This window comes from Onychostoma macrolepis, chromosome 25 (assembly GCF_012432095.1).
Source record: "Onychostoma macrolepis isolate SWU-2019 chromosome 25, ASM1243209v1, whole genome shotgun sequence".
Taxonomy (NCBI): domain Eukaryota; kingdom Metazoa; phylum Chordata; class Actinopteri; order Cypriniformes; family Cyprinidae; genus Onychostoma; species Onychostoma macrolepis.
The window spans coordinates 338,830-358,480 of NC_081179.1; the positions used below are offsets into that span (position 1 = coordinate 338,830).

The 19,651-nt window shown below is 36.5% G+C and overlaps 1 long non-coding RNA gene and 1 pseudogene across 2 annotated transcripts; both read right to left on the reverse strand.

Moving 5' to 3' along the window:
• Nucleotides 1-4,042: 4,042 nt before the first annotated feature.
• LOC131534631 (uncharacterized) lies at nt 4,043-7,571 on the reverse strand. Of its 2 annotated transcripts, XR_009269400.1 has the most exons (5): nt 7,505-7,571; nt 6,745-6,876; nt 6,206-6,514; nt 5,964-6,110; nt 4,043-4,242 (listed from the first exon to the last, which is right to left on the reverse strand). It is a non-coding gene; the product is annotated as an uncharacterized LOC131534631 (long non-coding RNA). The 2 variants fall into 2 exon arrangements; XR_009269399.1 differs by lacking the exon at nt 7,505-7,571 and having other exon boundaries at nt 6,745-7,019.
• Nucleotides 7,572-11,437: 3,866 nt separating this feature from the next.
• Nucleotides 11,438-12,657, reverse strand: LOC131534025 (uncharacterized; annotated as a pseudogene).
• Nucleotides 12,658-19,651: the final 6,994 nt, after the last annotated feature.

Sequence of the window (19,651 nt, forward strand, 5' to 3'; positions counted from 1 at the left end):
GTTGTCTCATTTGTTTTATCAATTAAGTCGTGCTAACTAGCATTTCCCTCCTGCAGTGGTGCTGGCTGACCAGCTGAACCATTGTGAGGCAGGCGGGAAGCGTCGTCGCCATAAAGAAAATAATTTTACATGTTTTGAGATGATATGTGACCCTGTCCAGTCTTAAGTGTCAATTTTTAAAAATTGAAATTTATACATCATCTGAAAGTTGAATAAATAATCTTTCCATTGATGTATGGTTTGTTAGGATCGGGCAATATTTGGCCGAGATACAACTATTTGAAAATCTGAGGGTGCAAAAAATGTAGTTCTTAGCAATGCATATTACTAATCAAAAATGAAGTTTTGATATATTTATGGTAAGAAATTTACAAAATATCTTTATGGAACATGATCTTAATATCCTAATGATTTTTGGCATAAAAGAAAAATGGATAATTTTGACCCATACAATGTATTTTTGGCTATTGCTACAAATATACCCCAGCGACTTAAGACTGGTTTTGTGCTCCAGGGTCACATATGTGTTCTCTGATTATTGTTGTATAGTCTTAATAATCAAGTACATTAACTCTTCAAACTTTTATTTTTATATCTACACCATTTATTTTCCACTGGCACAATGTGTTATCTGTGATTTTACTTGTAGGCTATATGTATGTTCACTGATTAAATATGGTTAATATGCTGGTAATTCTGTGTTATTGAAGTTCAGCTGTGAAATATAAAAGATGATTTGTGAATAAAGCTGTTGGTGTGAAGCAATAACTTGTGTTATTGAATATATAACAAAATAAAAAAATAAGAGTACACTTAAAACTACTGTACTTAGTTTCACAGTAATTTTACTGTGGTATGAAATACAGCAACTACTGGATAATTGTTGCCAGTAAGTTACTGTTAATTTGACAATAAACATTTTACGGTTATACACTCTTTTGAAATCAAACTGCGTTGCGTTGTTGTGTAGGCTGTCTCGCAACAAAAATAGCTCCTAGAACATAATTACATTTCTAAACTGAATAGTGTCACTTTTAACTTGTTCATATTACCTTTAGTAGCATAACTATCCCTTTAAGTGACAGTTCTGTCAATTAGGCAGAAATATGAAGTACTGGCACGGCTTAATTATAACCATGCATGCTTTTTAATGCTTTTTTGAATGTTTTAGTAGTATTTTAATATAATTGCCTTTTCTGTTTTTCTTTCTTTATTGTTTTTTAGGTATGAAGAATAGAGGAATTAATAAAGAAATATAAATGGGGCCCAGTGCTGACCCACTGTTTTCCCACAAAAACCCCATATATGGGCTTTTTGTGGATTCAGTGTGGTCACCCATTTGTATAATATGAAAATATAATGAAAATCTACATGGGCCCCACTTGGAGCCCACTATGGACCCATCATGTGCCCCTATGGGCTAACACACATGGAGCCAATGGACAAAATTGTATGGGTCCCATTTGGGTTGCCCTTGCGTGGCCCAAGTGACAGCCCATCAAAAACCCACATGGGGCCCACATGGAAATGTTGGCTGGGATGTGGCCCAAATCCTGCTTTACTGCAGACTGATTTTGTGTTCTTATGATTGGTTTGATGACTCTTTAGTGAAGTTAGTGATGGACGCTTTTCAAACACAGATTCATGAAGCTTCAAACATTTACACTTTCCAATCAGCGCTTCACAGTTCAATTCAAACTCAAGTCACGTGATTTCAAAGTGACTTACAAATGAAAAATTTGTCATTTTTATTTATTTATGCATTTGGCAAATGATTTTATCCAAAACGACTCACACTGCATTCAAGAAAAGGATTTAATCTGTTCAAACACTGCTGACATGAAGCAGATGAGTGAAGAACTCATGAACGGCCAGCAGATGGAGCGGTCACTCATGAAACACACAGATGATTTAGTCTGAATGAACATAATCCTGATAGAAGATAAAGTACAAGTAACCATGTGATCATGCATAATGAAGATAGCAGAAAAGTAATGCAACTCCATCAAACTGAGAAACAAGACTGTCATAAAGTTTACGTTTAGATTAGGTTATGCGTTACTGTACTTTCAGTATTTTTCTTGGACTCATCCACAATGATACACAAATAACATAAACAATGACATCATAAAACATTTTCACATTAAAACATCATTTTGAAATAAAATGAATCGAAGCTAAATGTAGAAATTAAAACAGACTTCCAAGCACATCCTTTTAGACAAATTTACCATCATTGAGAAAGATCATAAGCAGTTGTTCATAATATTTATATATGTATTTATGCAGATGCTTTTATCCATTGCATTCACGATATACATATAATCAGAGCAAATGCCGCTCACATGAAGCAAATGATGATGAGATTCACTGTCGTGATGTACTCATGAATGGCCAGTAGATGGAGCGGTCACTCAGAAAAACACACAGATGATCACGTGACTTCAGATGATGTTTGGGTTTCACTCAGTTCTGGGGTCTGTATCATGAAGCCGGTTTAGCTACTAGCCAGGTAAATTTCAGTTTAGTTTGCACCAATCCTGCACCAATCCCACATTTAGTCTAGGACTAGGCTTAAGCCTTGTCTGTGAAACCGGGGGATAGCATAGTAGGTTATACATACCACTTAAAATAGTTTCAAAATACTTAGTATAAATATGTTGTAATTTTCCAGGTTTTTACCCCTTTATTCCCCAAACGTAGCATATTATTGCCTTATACCTACATGGAGGTACTGAATAGGTACACTATAATTACAAAAAAGTTACAATGTAAATTATGTTTACTTATGCTGTAAATTGCGGGCTGTAATCTAAAGTGTTACCTACAAGTTTCATTAAATTAGGCTAAATTAATCAAAATAATGGAAAAAATTGTATATTGCTCAAGTTGATATGCTGCACTGAATAAAATAAATTTAAAAAAATTTAATTTTTTTTTTTTTACATTTTATTTTATTTTATTTTGTGCAAACCATTCAGAAGACAGCAAAAATAGCAATTTTTCATATCTCCTGACCATAACCTGAGGCTACATACAGTGTTTCGGCACAGCAGCACGCTGTGATTTGTCTTGATATGCAAACTTGCAGAGATCCAGCCTCAAGTCCAGTTTAGGCACGCTCTTTGTCGGAAAACACGCACATTATTTTAGAACAGCTGGGTTTATTAAAGTCAAGTCACCTTTATTTATAAAGCACTTTTTACAGTACAGATTGTTTCAAAGCAGCTTTACAGTGGTATCAGGAAAAATATGCATTGTCAATGTCAATTTTGTCATTGTTCAGCAGTAAGTTGATTCAGTTCAGCTGTAACAATTATTAATTATTGATTTGGTTCATTTCATCTATACGGTAGCTCTGGAGAAAACGATGATGTCATTGACCTGCTCATTTCAGTTCTCATATACCCAGCCAACATTTGTGTGTGGGGCCCATATGGGTTTTACATGGGCTGAAAAAGTGGGCCCAAAATGGGATTGTCCGTGGGTTCCATAATGGCCCAATGCCAATTGCCCACATGGATTTCACGTGGGATTGTACTTGCCAGCAGGTGGGCCCCAACTGGGCAACATGTGCAAGACCCATCTTGGCCCCAGCTTTATTTTTTATGTGGGTACTACAAGGTTACTACATGGGTTGTAAGTGGGTTTGTCCACTGGTTCCATGTTGGCCCCATGCAACCTATCCATGTGGGTTTTATGCAGGATTTTCCTGGGTTTTAGGTGGGGCCCAACAAGAGATCATATGCAATACCCATCTGGGATCCATCTAAGTATGGGTTGTAAGTGGGTTTGTCCACGGGTTCCATGTTGGCCCCATGCAACTTATCCATGTGGGTTTTATGCAGGATTTCACTGGGTTTTAGGTGGGGCCCAACTAGGGATCATATGCAAAACCTATCTGGGTGTTAGGGTGGGCCCAACAAGACAATATGCTTAAAATTTCAAATTTATTGAAACTACCCATCATATTATGCTATATTCTGATACCTAATTGTTATAATTAATGTAACTGTTAAAGTTAACACACATTTTGAACCTGTATTTGAACCAGTGTTTACTGAAAGCTTTGAACATTTGCACAAGAAAAAAAAAAAAACTGGGGACAGTTAGAAGCAGCAGCAACTATACATGTTTCAGTACTGCTTACACTGTCCTCTGTCTCTTGTACCAATTTTGAGAGTTCCCCCTCAGCTTCTTGCCGGTTGACCTTTGACATCAGTGCGGTCTTCTAAAGAGCCTCTGCAAAACAAATATTTATAATTTTTTTTAGATATACAGCTATACAAGATAACATTAAATTAGCACTTTTGTGCTTAGCTGAATCATGGTTATACTAAAATTATTTTTTTTTAAAAAGAAAGGACATTTTAAAATTTTTCAGGAAGATGATGTATGAGGATGCTGCCCTCCCCTACAGTAAGGAAAACAACAGAGTAAAAACCAAAGTGTTTATGCCATTCAACTTTTTTAGGATGTGTTTAGTAAACGTGAAATATTATGCTACTTACCATAAACATAACATATGGTTAAAATACCATATGAAATAACTTATACAAAGGATAAGAAAAAACTTCAATTGGAATGGTCAATGTATTGGAATATCACTGGAAGGGCAAATTACTAGAGAATTACTGTTTATTTATTCAGACAATTCTGATTTCAATTTGTAATCATAAAATCAGCTTATAATGTATGCATATGCATTTTAGATATTTTTCTGTTAGGTAGTTTCTCATGTTCAGATTCTCTGACATGGACGGAATAGATCGACAAAATAATGCATAATAAATAATTTTTTGTGAGGCACCATTGACCTCCACAGTATGAAAAAAATAATATGAAGTCCATGGTACCCCACAACTGTTTTCAAAATATCTTTTGTGTTGAGCAGAATAATGAAATTCATACAGGTTTGGAGCAACTTCAGGGTGATTAAATGATGACATAAGTTAGAGCTGCATGATTCTGGATGCATAGAGAATTCCAATTTTTTTAGTTTCAGACATCACGATTCTGAACAGACAACTAAAAATAAAATGTAATTTACTAGAAGTTCTGACAAAATGTTAATGGCTGCAGTCTATTTAAAATGTTTAATCTTGAATTAATAATAAAAATAAAAAAAACATGGTCTGAATGATTAAATCAGTGTTTCCAACCCACAGCAGTTTTGATATGTAAAAAATCAAATATTTCTGGAGAAACCTGAAAATGTGCATCTGCCCCCATCCAACCTGACAGAGCTTGAGAGGTGAAGAGATGAGAAGGATGGCAGATAATTGCCAAATGCTGATGAGCAAAGCTTGTCGCATCAAACAAAAAAAACTTGAGACTGTAAAGGTTCTTCAGCTAAATATTTAGTTACTGAATACTTATGTCAGTTTTTTATTTTTAATACATTTACGAAGTTGTGACAATTCTGTTTTTGCTTTGTCAGTATGGTGTATGGAGTGTAGATTGATGTGGAAAAAAGTAATTTAAAGCAGTTTAACATAAGGCAGCAGCATAACAAAATGTGGATTTTTTTTCCCCGCAAGGCACTGTATGTGTGTCCCCATATATTTCTGATAATATTTGTAGAGAAACTTAACACTTTTAATCCAGAATCATAATTATACATTGTATTAAAGGGATTTTTCATTCAAAAATGAAAATTGTCATCATTCACTCACCCTTATGTTGTTCCAAACGCTGGTAACTAGACAGTTAACGGGCCCCACTGATTTCCACAGTAATGTTTTTCTCCTACTACTGTATGGAGGTCAATGGCTACTATGAACTGTTTGGTTATCAACATTCTTCAAAATATCTTTTTGTCTTCAACAGAAGAAAGAACTTCATACAGGTTTGAAAAAACATAAGGGTGCTGAAGGGTAAATGATGGTAGAACTTTCATTTTGGGGTGAACTGTCCCTTTAAATAAACATCTCACACATCACAAAAGGTCTGTGAATCCATACCAGAAGTGGCAGTGCAGTGTAGCAGATAAAGGACAATCCTCCTCCAAATGGCCAGTAATGAAGCTGCGGTTACAGTGGCTGGTGATGAGGTTGCTAGCGGGCGTTCTCACTACTGGTTGCCTTCACAGCGAATCAGGTTTCTTGCCGCTAAATAAAAACATTTGAGGCAAAAGACTAAATATAATATAAATATAAATTAAATCCGTACATACAAACAAATATGAATGAGAAGCAGAGCCTACTTTTTTCCATTGCGTATGTTTATCTACGGCTGAGAGGAGAACGATCACATGAGCTCTACCGTCTTCTTTCCTATTGGCTATTGCTCCCGAAAGTCGCTCTTCATTTGCATAAAGTTGAATGATTCTGAACTTTGTCACGTCGCTGGACACGCCCCATTCGGTCGCCAACGGCCTCTGTCGCCGGAAATCGCCAGCTCTCCATTGAAATGAATGGGATCGTGTTGCTTTGTTGTTGCGTGTCGCTTGTAGTGTGAACGGGGCTTCAGCTGGATCCTTGATGAATCTGGAGTAGGATGGGGCTGACGAGTCCTTAAAAAGAATGATTTTTTATTTTTATTTTTTTAACCATTCCTTTAAACAAAATGATTGAAAATTTAAACATAAACCTAATGCATGACAGTCTCATCAGAAAAATGTGAATCCCCAAAAGAAAGACAAAGAGGATTCACAAAAATGGGCCCTTTCCATAGATATCATAGCAAGGTGAACACAACTGTAGCTTAAGAAAAAGCAAATTTGTACACAACAATCAAACCTACCTTCAAATAATTTTCCCTGCAGCTGCATTTATCCTGATAAGACACATCTGAAGGTTGTGATGTTCCCCAGTGAATGAAATAAAGGACTGATGATGGTGACAAGTTCTATTTCTCTTTCTTTGTGCCACGTACCTCAGAGGAAGAAAGACAACAGGAGGGAAAAAAAGTTACTCTCATTTTCTATCACCAGTGGGGAAATGTCTTACAAATGTACTTATAATGATTAGAATCATACTTAATACTACAGATATTAATCCCAATGTGAGGTCTAGAAACAGTTAGAGACTACAGTAAGATATTATTCAGTTTTGTGTTGGGTATCTGTTTTCCCTGAAAAACGTGTGCTTGATATAAAATGTAAACCAATATCTTATCATTAGCCGTTATCAGTATTTGAAGAGGTGTAAAGAAAGAAAAAAATAAAATCAAAATAAATCACTCAGAAATGGTCATCGACACAATATAACATTTCTCAACTATCCTATAGATTCCAGTGTCTCTGAGTGTAAATTGTTTTCTCATTCACTCCTTTACTTCTCACGAGTTTGAGTTTTAAACTAACTTAGTTAATAGTTAATACAATAATAATTAATACAAACACACAGCAAACTCAGACGCTGCATTGAAATACATAATTTACTAGCCAGCGCTAATACGCTAATCGCAATTTTAGACTCTCACTTTGATTTCTTCTCACTCACATAAATTATGGACACAAAACATAACGTTACTATGGTTTGACTGAAAAATGTTTTGTTACCTGATATCGCCATGTTTGCAGGACCACATCCAGTCTGCCCCTTCCTCTGTGTTCACACTCCAGCTTCTGTCCTCCATTATGGAAGTTTTTTCCTAACAAAATTAAAATTCAAATTCAAATGCCTGAAAAGATCAAATAATAAATCAAACTCTCAAAATTTAAACCTATCAGGATACAATTATGTTCATGTATCTGCAGATTAAGACTGCATGTCTTACCCTTTATGTACAAGACTAAAAGCCCTTTCACACAGTAATACCAGTAAATTGCCGTTAAATTACCAGAACGACTTTACTGGTAAATTCAAAAATGCGCTGTTCACACAAGCAACGACATTCCGTCTTTTTTCCAGAAAAGCACCATTCACACATCCATTCCAAAATACTGGTAAATTCTGTGACATCATTAACCTCTAAACGACTGCGCTTGTATTTGAAAACATGGAGGGTTATATGCGGTCAGTGTTTTTGTTGATGGTTTCATTTTTGTTTCAAAGTTTCACATTCATGCAGCTGCTTTTGTCCCAGAGACATCGTAATAGACAACTACAAAACAAAATACTGAATTATAGGAGAAAAAATGTTGTCGCTAGCATCCGAAGGGAGAGGTGTTACCTGCAGCTAAAAAAAAAAGTTATGTTTACACATATGGCTACACAGAGGTCTGTGCGACGGACATGGGCAATTCCGCGGATACATGGGAAAGTGTTTTGGGAAAGTGTTTTGAACAACTTTGATGATGAGATGTGGACGCAACACTTTCGTATGTCGAGAGATACGTTTGAGTATGTGCTGCAGCTTGTGAGACCCTCTTTGGAACGAAAGACTACCGGCTGGCGAAAACCGCTGGAACCCCGACTGAGACTCGCTGTTGTGTTGTGGTGGTACGCTACCCCAAGTGAATACAGGACCATATCCTGTTTGTTTGGCCTTGGAATATCAACAGTCTGCATGCTTGTTCGTCAGGTAACATATGGCAGTGAAGTTACCCTTATGACATTTAATAATAATAATAATAATAACAACAATTATTATTATTGTTAATTACATTTTTAAATTACGTTAGTTGTCCAAATTAAAACCAAAAAAATAAATAAATAAATAAAAAATCATAATAAAACCATAGTTAATTTTCATAAGGGTAGTTGAAAGGATAGTTCACCCAAAAATAATTTGTTGCTCATTTACTCACCCTCAGGCCATCCAAGATGTAGGTGACTGTTTTCTTCAGTAGAACAGTGAAAAAAACTATCTATCAGTCTTTTATTATCTGTGTTTTTGTTCTGTCACTGTCATTCTGTTGCACTGTGGAAGCTTCTGTCACGAAAACAAACATAAACTGGAAATAAAGCTCATTCTGATTCTGATAAATCAATTATGCTATGGTAAGTACATTTGTATATGCATATCTGAGTTTTATGGGAGTTTTATGGGTATGAAACTGTATGTCTAATAAATGTCAAAGTTAAACTAACTTCACCACCGTAGGTAACATATGCTCTGAAGACAACCCTTTGCAAGCGCTTTATATGCCTGCCTCAAGGCCAGTGTCTCCAAAAAACCATTGATGGCTTTGCTGCCCGTGGCCACAAGATGTGTGCAGGTGCCATCGATGGATGCCACATACCTATCATAAAACCTCATGAGGACCAGGCTGCCTACTGCAATCGTAAAGGTTGGCACTCTATAGTGTTGCAGGCTGTTGTGGATCACAGCGTTTGGTAAGTAGACATAAGAAAAACCTCAAAGGCCTGAATGCACAGTGCTTAACACATTTATTAGACCACCACCCAATGTACGATTTGTGCCACAGCTGCCATAAACTAACAGTATTGTTGATTACCAAAATCAGTAAAGCACTTTATTGTTTTTTTATTGAGATGCCCAATTACAGTTATTTACTTGTAGTCCTTAATAGAAAAAAAAGTTTAATGGTTGAATTTATGCGTGATTAATTTCTGACTTCTGAAAGAAGCTGAATGTGCCAGCTCAAAATGGTATAAAAACACTAATTCATAAAGATTATTTAGTTGTTTCAGTTTGTTTTTTGTCTAATAAATGACAACACAATTTTTAATTTTAAACAAGTTTTTCACAGATTCCTTAAATATTTGCTTTTCTTATGAAGGTGGTCTAATAAATTTAAGCACTGTAATTCTGCCTTCTACGAGATTAAATGATGATATTGCTTAAACTCATTCTAGTTATGTGCTACATAAGCTATATTTTTTCTGTGTTATATCTAACTTTTATCATTAAATGTATGCATATGCATGGAAATTTGTGATTTATATAATCTTTTCATTCTAAAATGTTATTCATGTTTGATTCATTAATACTGAAATAAAATAAATTCTTTTTTTCTTCTTCTCTTTTTCAGCTTTACGGATGTGTATGTGGGTTGGCCTGGTCGATCTCATGATGCAAGAGTGCTAGCCAACTCTCCCATATACCACATGGCTGAGGCCCAGGATGGGTATTTGTTTCCTCGTGAGGTACACCTTTTTTAACATTATATAAAAAAAACACTAAGTCACACTTTAATTTAGGGTCCAATTGTCACTATTAACAAAGTTTTACATCAATAAACTCCTAATTTGCTGCTTGTTATATGTTAATAGTAAGGTAGTGTTAAGTTTAGGTATTTGGTAGGACTAAGTGAAGCAGAATATGGTCATGCAGAATAAGACTTTAGTATGTGCTCTAAGTACTAATAAACAGCTAATATGCATGTTAATAAGCAACTAGTTAATAGTGAGAATTGGAGGGTAATAGTAAGAAGTATTTCCAAAAACTACTAGCATGAAAGGTATTTTCAAGTTTCCAAAAGCAACAAAACAGTTTTTGGCATGCCACTCATTTTGAAATAATTACTATATTATTTATTTTACAGAAATCTATGGTGGTGGATGGAGTGGAGGTTCCCATCCATCTTATTGGAGATGCGGCATACCCCTTAAAAATGGCTAATGAAGGGGTTCCCAAATCACCAAAATCTAACACCCAACCAGTCTAATTTCAACTTCTGCTTGAGTTCAGCTCGAATGGTAGTAGAAAATGCCTTTGGCCGCCTCAAAGGTCGCTGGAGATGTTTATTGAAGCGCAATGATGTTGATATAAATATCATGTCTGATATTGTTGTAGCTTGTTGCATCCTGCACAATATTTGTGAACTCAGGAAAGAAACATACCTGCCTGAATGGAACACTGACCACCAGTGTGATGTTTCTGCTGAGGCTACTGACCGAGAGCATAACCGAGTAACTGATGATGTGCAAGCAGTTCGCAGGGCACTGGCAACATTGATGAGTTAAAGGAATAGTTAACCCAAAAAGTATTTACTCACCTTAATGTATATTATTGTAAACCTGCATGAAGTTCTTCCATAGTATATTTTTCATGCTACGGAAGTCAAAGGTGCCCCACAACTGTTTGGTTACCAACATTCTTCAAGATACCTTCCTTTGTGTTCAGCAGAAGGAAGAACTTCATGCAGGTTTACAATAATATACATGAGGGTGAGTAAATGATGACAGATTTTTTTTTTTTGTGGACAATCCCTTTAAGGGGCAGCATGATATTTTATGTTTATGTTCATGCTTTGTGTATTTGAATATTTTTCCATTTGATAACACAACCACCTATTCAGGGGAATCAGTTTATTTTTGCCTTAAAATTGCATTAGCTACTGTCAAGTACATAAAACATAAAATTGTAATGTTTTTTAAAAATGTATTATTGTTAAAGCATCAGACAATTAACACAAATTCATATTTATTCATAAATTAAATTTAGAAACAAAATATGAACATATATACTTATTAATATGAACAAATACTTATCTTGTTATTTAAATATCTTATACTTGTAAATCTTAACATGTACCATTAAAGCATATTTTGCAAAAACTTGAATTGAACTGTTTTATTTTGATCTAGTCTTGCAAATCTTCTAAGAATGAAGACTTGAATTGAGGATGGAGTGAGGCCTCAGCATCTTGTTCTGGTGGGTGGTATGGTGCCATGTAGCTAGTGCTAGGGCTTGGAAAAGAGAAGCGTTGGCTGTGATGATTATGTTGTTGGTAATGTGGATTCAGAGGAAGAGATGTTGTCAGGGGTGGGCGCACCATAATGTCCTTTAGGAGTTTTCCTTGGAACTCCATCATCTCCTTCCACATCACCACCTTCCTTTGCCTCTTTGCGCAACCTTTCTTCATACTCCCTTTGCTCCTGGACACGGAGTGCTTCTTGCTCTCTGAATGTTGTTTCCATAGTTTGTAGAACTGTAGCTATGGAGTCAATCATGTGATCTTTGTTTTTTTTCGACTTCTTCCTTGGTGGCTGAGTGAAACCTAAAAATTGAAGAGAGTCAGTTTCCTTCAGAGATACAGTGATATAAAAACACTCGTGAAACATGCATGTTTATTCAATGAAGTCAAAGCCTTTTGGAAAATCTATTTGTGGCCGTCAGTGTTGATATTGTGGTGAGCAGCCACAAATAAATAATGTATGGGAAACACTGAAATAACAATAAATATTTTTAAAGTATTGTTCATTGTTAGTTCCTGTTAACTACTGCCAACATACAAAAACGTCATTATAAAATATTATGTAACACAAAGATATTTGTTTATAACTTTGTTTTCCTATTCCTATATTTTGTCTTTCACACGTTTATCATGTAAACAATTAATTAGTTTAACGTTACCCACCTGTAACACAATCCGCCTGCTCTGCATTACAAGTTGGTGCTTCAGTATCGGCCGAGTGACTCGACGTGCTTCCGTCACATGCGTCCTCAGTGACGTTAGTTTGGGGTTCTTCTGAATTCAAGCTACCGGTTAAGGCTACAGGATTTGTGGAGTGGCTGGATCCCCAAATGGACTGACAAAAGTCATAATAGACCCAAGAAATTCTACCACTACCACTTTGTTTGTGATGGTCGTTTATTTTCAGAAATTTAAGGCGCAATGTTTTCAATTTACTAATGACCTGACTTTTTGTCCTGTGAATGCCTTGCTCTCGAAGACGGTTAGTTATTTTATCATATGTAACTGCATCACTAACTGTTCCTCTGAGATGACGACAAATCTCTTCATCTCTTCTCAATAAGGAGAAGCGCTTTAATTTCATTGTCGCTCCAGTTGGATGACATTTTTTTTTATTTCCGTAAACAGTGTGGAGTGAATACGTCATCTGCGTCAGAATGATATGATTGGCCCGGAGTAGACGTCTTACGTCTTACGTCAGCGCGTTCTGAATGCGTATGCGCTCATACCGGTAATTTAAAAACTGTAAAAACTGTAAAAACTGTAAAAAATGTAAAAACTGTAACTTGAATGCAATGTAAGTCGCTTTGGATAAAAGCGTCTGCTAAATGCATAAATGTAAATGTAAATGTAAATGTAATTTTCCTTCTGCGTTCACACACAGCAGAATTCCGGCAATTTACTGGTAATGTTACAACTTCTCATACCGGTAAATTGCCGGAACGAATTTACTGGTATTTTTGAAAAGGTCCTGTTCACACATGATCTCTTTACGGCAATTTACCGGTAATTTTCCGGAAAAGTCTGTATGTGTGAAAGAGCTTTAAGTCTCAGACAAATAACTTAAGGGCTTTTAAATGACATCAAACTGCACAGACTGCTTCAGAAAAATTCTTATCAATTGCATTCCCGTAGTGGATGACATATTAAGGATGATGATACATGGGGCAACTTTTTGAGCAATGTTGCTTGGGCACTTTCCCTCTGAGAATGGCTAACATTTCTATCTGGATACTTTAGATCAGTCGTGGGCCCTTTGTCTCACCTGGCTGCCCGTTGACGGCAACATTGCTCAAAAAGTTGCCCCATGTATATCATCAGCCTTGCACTTTCATTAAAAACCTTTGTAGTTGCTTTGTAAAAAGGTCTTTGTGCAGGTTGTGGCTGTGATTACCTTGCATTTGTACTGTTTTGACCAGCAGGTGTCACTAGCGTAGGGTGAATCAAGCGCTTCAGTGAATCAAAGATCAATCACTCTCTGAACCAGGCTCATGTGACTTACCTTATTCCATATTCACACATACGACGACGTATAGTCATCTCCGATACGCCAAACAGTCTTGCGATTTCTGCCGCCTTCACACCACTCATTAAATACGCCTCGATGGTCTCTGCAGGAATATCTTGAGTTGGTCGGCCTGGCAATTGCTTTCTCCTGATTCTTTGTACCTGCAGTTGCCTCAGTAACTCGTTCAGGTTTGCAACCGCCACCCTGCTGACCTCGATGTCTGTAAGGGCCGATATTTCCCCCATTCTCTCAAGGAGACTTTCCACTGTTGACTCCACAACATTTTCACTAAGCCTTCCCAATGATACATCTTGGGATAGGGCACGCAAATCTGAAATTACACCTTGAAAAGCCGTAAATTTTAAACTGGATCTTGTCACCGAACTCTTCCGCCTTGAAGCTCCGCCCACGCTGTGGCTCAATAGCCGTTTGCGATGTCCGTTTGAGCAAACAATCTGAGCATTTGATTTATAGTTTGAACATTTTATTTATCATTTAATTATGACAGGTTTATACTGAGTTGATCATGAAAATTAAATATCAAATACATTTGAGCTCTCATTTGAGAAGCCATTTTGATAGTTTGATTTAACATTTGAGTAGTTGTTTTGAGAGTTTGATTTATTATTTGATCTTTTCAGGCATTTGAATTTTCATTTTCATTTTGTTAGGAAAAAACTTCCATACTCCATTGACATGCCACAACTCAAATTAATTTAAAATAAGACTTTAACAGGCACATAACCGGAATTGACCGAGTAATCCCGCAGTCAAACGCATCACCAAACTGACGTATTTTTCAAATTTACTAGTAAGAAGGCGCGCACTTTTGTCATTGGCCAGTTTCGTGGATGACAGTCAGATTAACCAATCATGATGAGAGCAACCAGGTGAAACAACCAGTTGCAATTGTTTCAGAGTGGTAACGAAAGTAAAGAGTTTTTTATTATTATTATTATTATTATTATTATTAAATAAACGTGCATTGTTTTATTTTTTTAGGCTGTATTATTTGATAAATTGGTCAAATAGTGTTCTGATGACAGTGTATGAATAAAAGTTCAATAATGCATGGTAAACTGTAGGCACACACACACACACACAATTGTAAATACACACAAAATCTCACTAATCTTTTGAGATTAAAACTGCATCCATTATAATTATTGTTAGTAATGATAATAATTATATTTGTACATTTTTGAAGAGGTGTTTTGATCAAAATATCATAAAATGCTAATAAATAATATATTATTTATCATAATAATTCAAGGCAGATATTTCTTGTTAATGACATTGATTCAACAGATATTTTAATTGTCTTCTTTTTTTTTTGTAATGATTTGTTTTTGTTAAAATCATTTTTCAATGATTTGGCAATAAACTTTATATCAACGTTAAAACAGCAACTGACATTATTTCAATCCTATTTCAACTTTGAAGGTCGGTCATGTGCCGACTAGACAGATACTGAAATTCTTCGGATAGTCCTGTCGTTCTCCGAACTTTGCAAGGGAAACTGATCGCATTAGTGTCAGAGTATAAGTACCTGGGCATCATAATTGATGATACACTACGTTTTAATACATATATCAATTATTTGCGGTTAAAGTTGAAGAAGCGGCTAGGATTTTATTTCAGAAATAAGTCTTGCTTTTCATTTAATGCAAGGAAGAGGCTTGTGTCTGGAACTTTTTTACCAATTCTTGATTATGGGGATGTGGTGTATCAGAATGCCTCTTCTTATCTTCTTGCCTCTTTGGAAGCTGTGTATCATGGTGCTTTAAGATTTATTACGAATTGTAAATTTTCTACACATCATTGTATACTTTATAATAGAGTTCCCTGGTCTTCACTTGCTGTTCGAAGGAAAATGCATTGGTATTTACTGATTTACAAAGCTATTCTGGGTTTTTGCCATCCTATCTCTGTTGTTTGATTCACCAAAAGTAGTTGTTAATTATTCATTGCGTTCTCAGTCTTTTTACAGTCTTCATGTACCTTCAGCACTAACTAATTTAGGTAAAATTGCATTTGAATATGCTGCACCGTCAGACTAGAATTCTCTTCAAATGAAACTCCGGCTAAATCAGTTGGTGTCTCCTTGTAAATTTAAAACACTTTTGCGTGGAATAGAAAATGATTTAATGATTTGCAAATGCTTTTAATGCTGTAATATTTTATTGTTGTGATGTATTGTTCTTTGTTGTATATGTATTTGTATAACTGGGCCGCCTATCTTGGCCAGGACACTCCTGGAAAAGAGATTTTTAATCTCAGTGAGGTTCTCTCCTGGTTAAATAAAGGCAAATAATAAATAGACTGAAAAGAAAAGTCTGTACTGTTGGTCCAAAAAGAAAACTCAACACAAAACACAATATGCTAACTGAATGAAAGGGCACCTCATTCTGAACTTCTGTATCATGCTGCAAATACAATTTCTGGATTTACATTGGATTTTCCCATCAGAAACATGAATTTCCATTCTATCTTTCTTCGCTTGGGCTATTTCAGTATCTGTTACTAACCAACTGACCATAAAATTCTGGAGTACTTCTGTGGAATCAGGCAGCTGTTGCTAGGGGTTTGAGTTCTGCATCTCAAAACCACTATAATCCCATTATTTTGATAGATAATTAGCCTTCTGTAACCCGTTCTTCATATTGCACAATGACTGTTTTCTGGATATTTTGAACCATTTAGATTTTTAAATAACTATATGGAGATAAGCATGTGCTTTGCAGGCCATTGCTGATGGCACACTGGGTTTATGGGTTTAATTTGGTTTGTATATTCCAGGGCTCTTCAACTCCCGACTCGATCATGAACTCTTCCAACAATCCTAAATGTACTGTTGAGTTTAGTTCTGTCTCTAACCAAACACACCAAACAAGCTAATCACAGTGTTCAAAATAATCATTCTCCAACTCCCCCAGAGTTAATAAGTTGAGTTTTACCGTTTTTGAATCCATTCAGCCGATCTCCGGATCTGGCGATAGCACTTTTAGCATAGCTTAGCATAGATCATTGAATCCTATTAGACCAGTAGCATCGCGTTCAAAAATGACCAAAGAGTTTCGATAGTTTTCCTATTTAAAACTTGACTCTTCTGTAGTTATATCGTGTACTAAGACCGGCAGAAAATGAAAAGTTGCGATTTTCTAGTCCGATTTTGCTAGGAACTATACTCTCATTCCGGCGTAATAATCAAGGAACTTTGCTGCCGTAACATGGCGCAGCAGGCGCAGTGATATGCGCGGCGCCTGAAAGTAGTCCCCAGCCAGGTACCTGGTTATAATATAGCTGGGGACTACTTTCAGGCGCTGAATATCACTGCGCCTGCTGCCGCAGTAAAGTTCCTTGATTATTACGCCGGACTGGGAGTTTAGTTCCTAATCATATCGGCCTAGAAAATCGCAACTTTTCATTTTACAAAAAAGTGGAGTGTTCCTTTAAAGTCTGCTATACTCCGGCCCTCCAGGTCTGGAGTTGCCTTTTCACCTTATGTAGCCCCGCCCCTTTTTAGTGCTGTGTTTGCCATCTTCTGTGATCAGACAGATTTATAAATGAACCGCTTGTTTTAAAATCTTCCTGGTCAACTGACATTTGTCAAGACATTTGCTTTAAACATTACAATGTTTACGATAACTTTTGTTAACTCTACAATACATAAAACTACTTTACCAGCTAAATAACTTAGACAGCGATGCCATAGAAATATACAGAGCAACCGCACAAGTTCAAAGACAATATTCTGAAGATGGTGACGTGCTTGTTTCTCTGGAGAATAAAGTCAATACTGTACTCACATAGATCCCAAACACACTGCCCAATCTGTACCTATTTGTGTACAGCCTAGGGCCCATGTAGTCAGCCTATATATGATTTGTTGATTATGATTATGTTTGCTCATGTCTTATCCAGAATGCTTATGTCTTACCCAAGAGGGCCCCATATTAGTGATCTTCGGTAGTTCGGATCTTACTGACTCTTTCCTTTGATCTCGTTCATCAAAATGAACAAATCTTTATTTAAGTCGTTTCAATCATTTAAGTGGCGTTACATATTATATTTTTACCAGCCAAATTCCCCGAACACATCCACCTACACAATCTTGATCATATTCCAAATTAGGAAATCATTATAATGCAGCCAAATATACTTTGAAGGTAAAGTAATTATTTATCTTCCCCATAAAGTCTTTCATTCGTCACATGACAGACATAATGAACAGATCATTCATGAATAACCCATCACTACCCCATGTGTATTTCCCCATCAGAACCCATATAGAAGTTGCCTATGTGTGTACTACCTTGGGCCAGTGTAGGCAGCCTATATGGGATTGATTGTGTTTGCCCATGTTTTACTCATATGTTTTGACCAAGAGGGCCCCATATGTGTTTCCCCATTCTGAACCCATATAGACGTTCCCTATGTGGGTTTTACCTTGGGCCAGTGTAGGCAGCCTATATGGGATTGATTGTATTTGCCCACGTCTAACCCATTGGTTAAACCCATATGGGCCCCATTTGTGTTGCCCATTTCGAGCCCATGCACTCATTTCCCATTTGTGACCCAACTAGGACCCACATAGGGAGCCCATCTGTTTTTGACCATGTGGGACCTACTTAGCTGACCCAAGTGGGCCCCAGATAAGATGCCCATTTTGGGACCATGCCCACTTGGTACCCATGTAAACCCAGCATAAACCATGTGGGGCCCACATATACATGTTGGCTGGGCCGCAATCAACATCACTCATTTTTAACTTTAATCGTCGACAGCCATAATAAATTTGGTGGTACACAGCCTGAAAGCCCATATTTCAGAACTTAACTTATGTCAGAAAGCAAATTCAGAATTATGTCATTCAAAATTAGTGCTATATCGGTTGAAATGTATTTTTCCTCAGGGAAAAAATGGCGGCTACAGCCACAAAATACAGCAGGAAAGCCTAAAATAAACAAAATTTGGCTATAGGACTTGATAAATGTCAGGCAAAAACAACATTACATGTCAGAGTCAACAAAAATGACCTCAATTTTAAACCTCAGAGACATTTACGTTATTAACTGTTAGCCCCCAAAAAAACAGATAGTTTAAAGGTCATTTAAACTGTAAAACAAAGTTTCCTATGCTTAAACACATATTAACAAAGACATGTTTAGAAAATCTGCATGTACCTGCACATTTTCGCTCCGCATCCACATCCTTGATTTGCTGAAGCGACTGAGGTGATTCCGTCTCCCGCTTGACGGCGCCGCCGCTCCACTGCGCTTGCAGGAAACTGTATCCTTGCGCCCGGCGGAATTCTCTACTTTGAACATTTTAAATCTTTTACATTTTAAATGTCCGCTTATTTTCAACAAAGATCTATGATATTAAATTATGTGGATAAATTCGAAACGAAACGCTGAATTCATCAGGACTACTTTGTCAAGCGGAAGGTGTTGTCAGAGGCGAATGTTGGCGTGTATGTGAGACCCATTTAAATTCTGGAATTTGTGATCGTCCCTGCTAAAATGTGTAGGCTACAGTAAAAGAAAACAAATACATTTTGATAAATGCATAAGCAGGCTAACATTGTAATATTGATAATTCAAACAAAATGAAACATCACAATAGAAAATAATGCATTTTCATTTAAAAAGTAGTTATATTGATCAGATCCATAAAATCTATATTCTTTGTTAAAAAGTGACTATTAACCAAAAAAAATGAAAGGTATAAGGATGTATTTTAAGTGTGAAATAATTTTGCCCACATAGATCCCATATGTTCAAACCTACATGGGACCCACATAAATTGCCCATTTTCAGCCCATGCCCACATAGATCCCATGAAGGTCCCATATGTTCAAACCTATATGGGACCCAGATTGTGAAACACACATGGGACCCACATAAATTGCCCATTTTCAGCCCATGCCCACACGGAACCCATGCTGCCCAGGTATAACCCATATGGGGCCCACATATCAATGTTGGCTGGGTTCGGTCAAATACTGCAGCACAAATATTATTAACATCTTTAATATGTGAATGCTGGTGTAACAGTGTTGTCTCTGCGTTGCGTTGTGTTGTAATCAG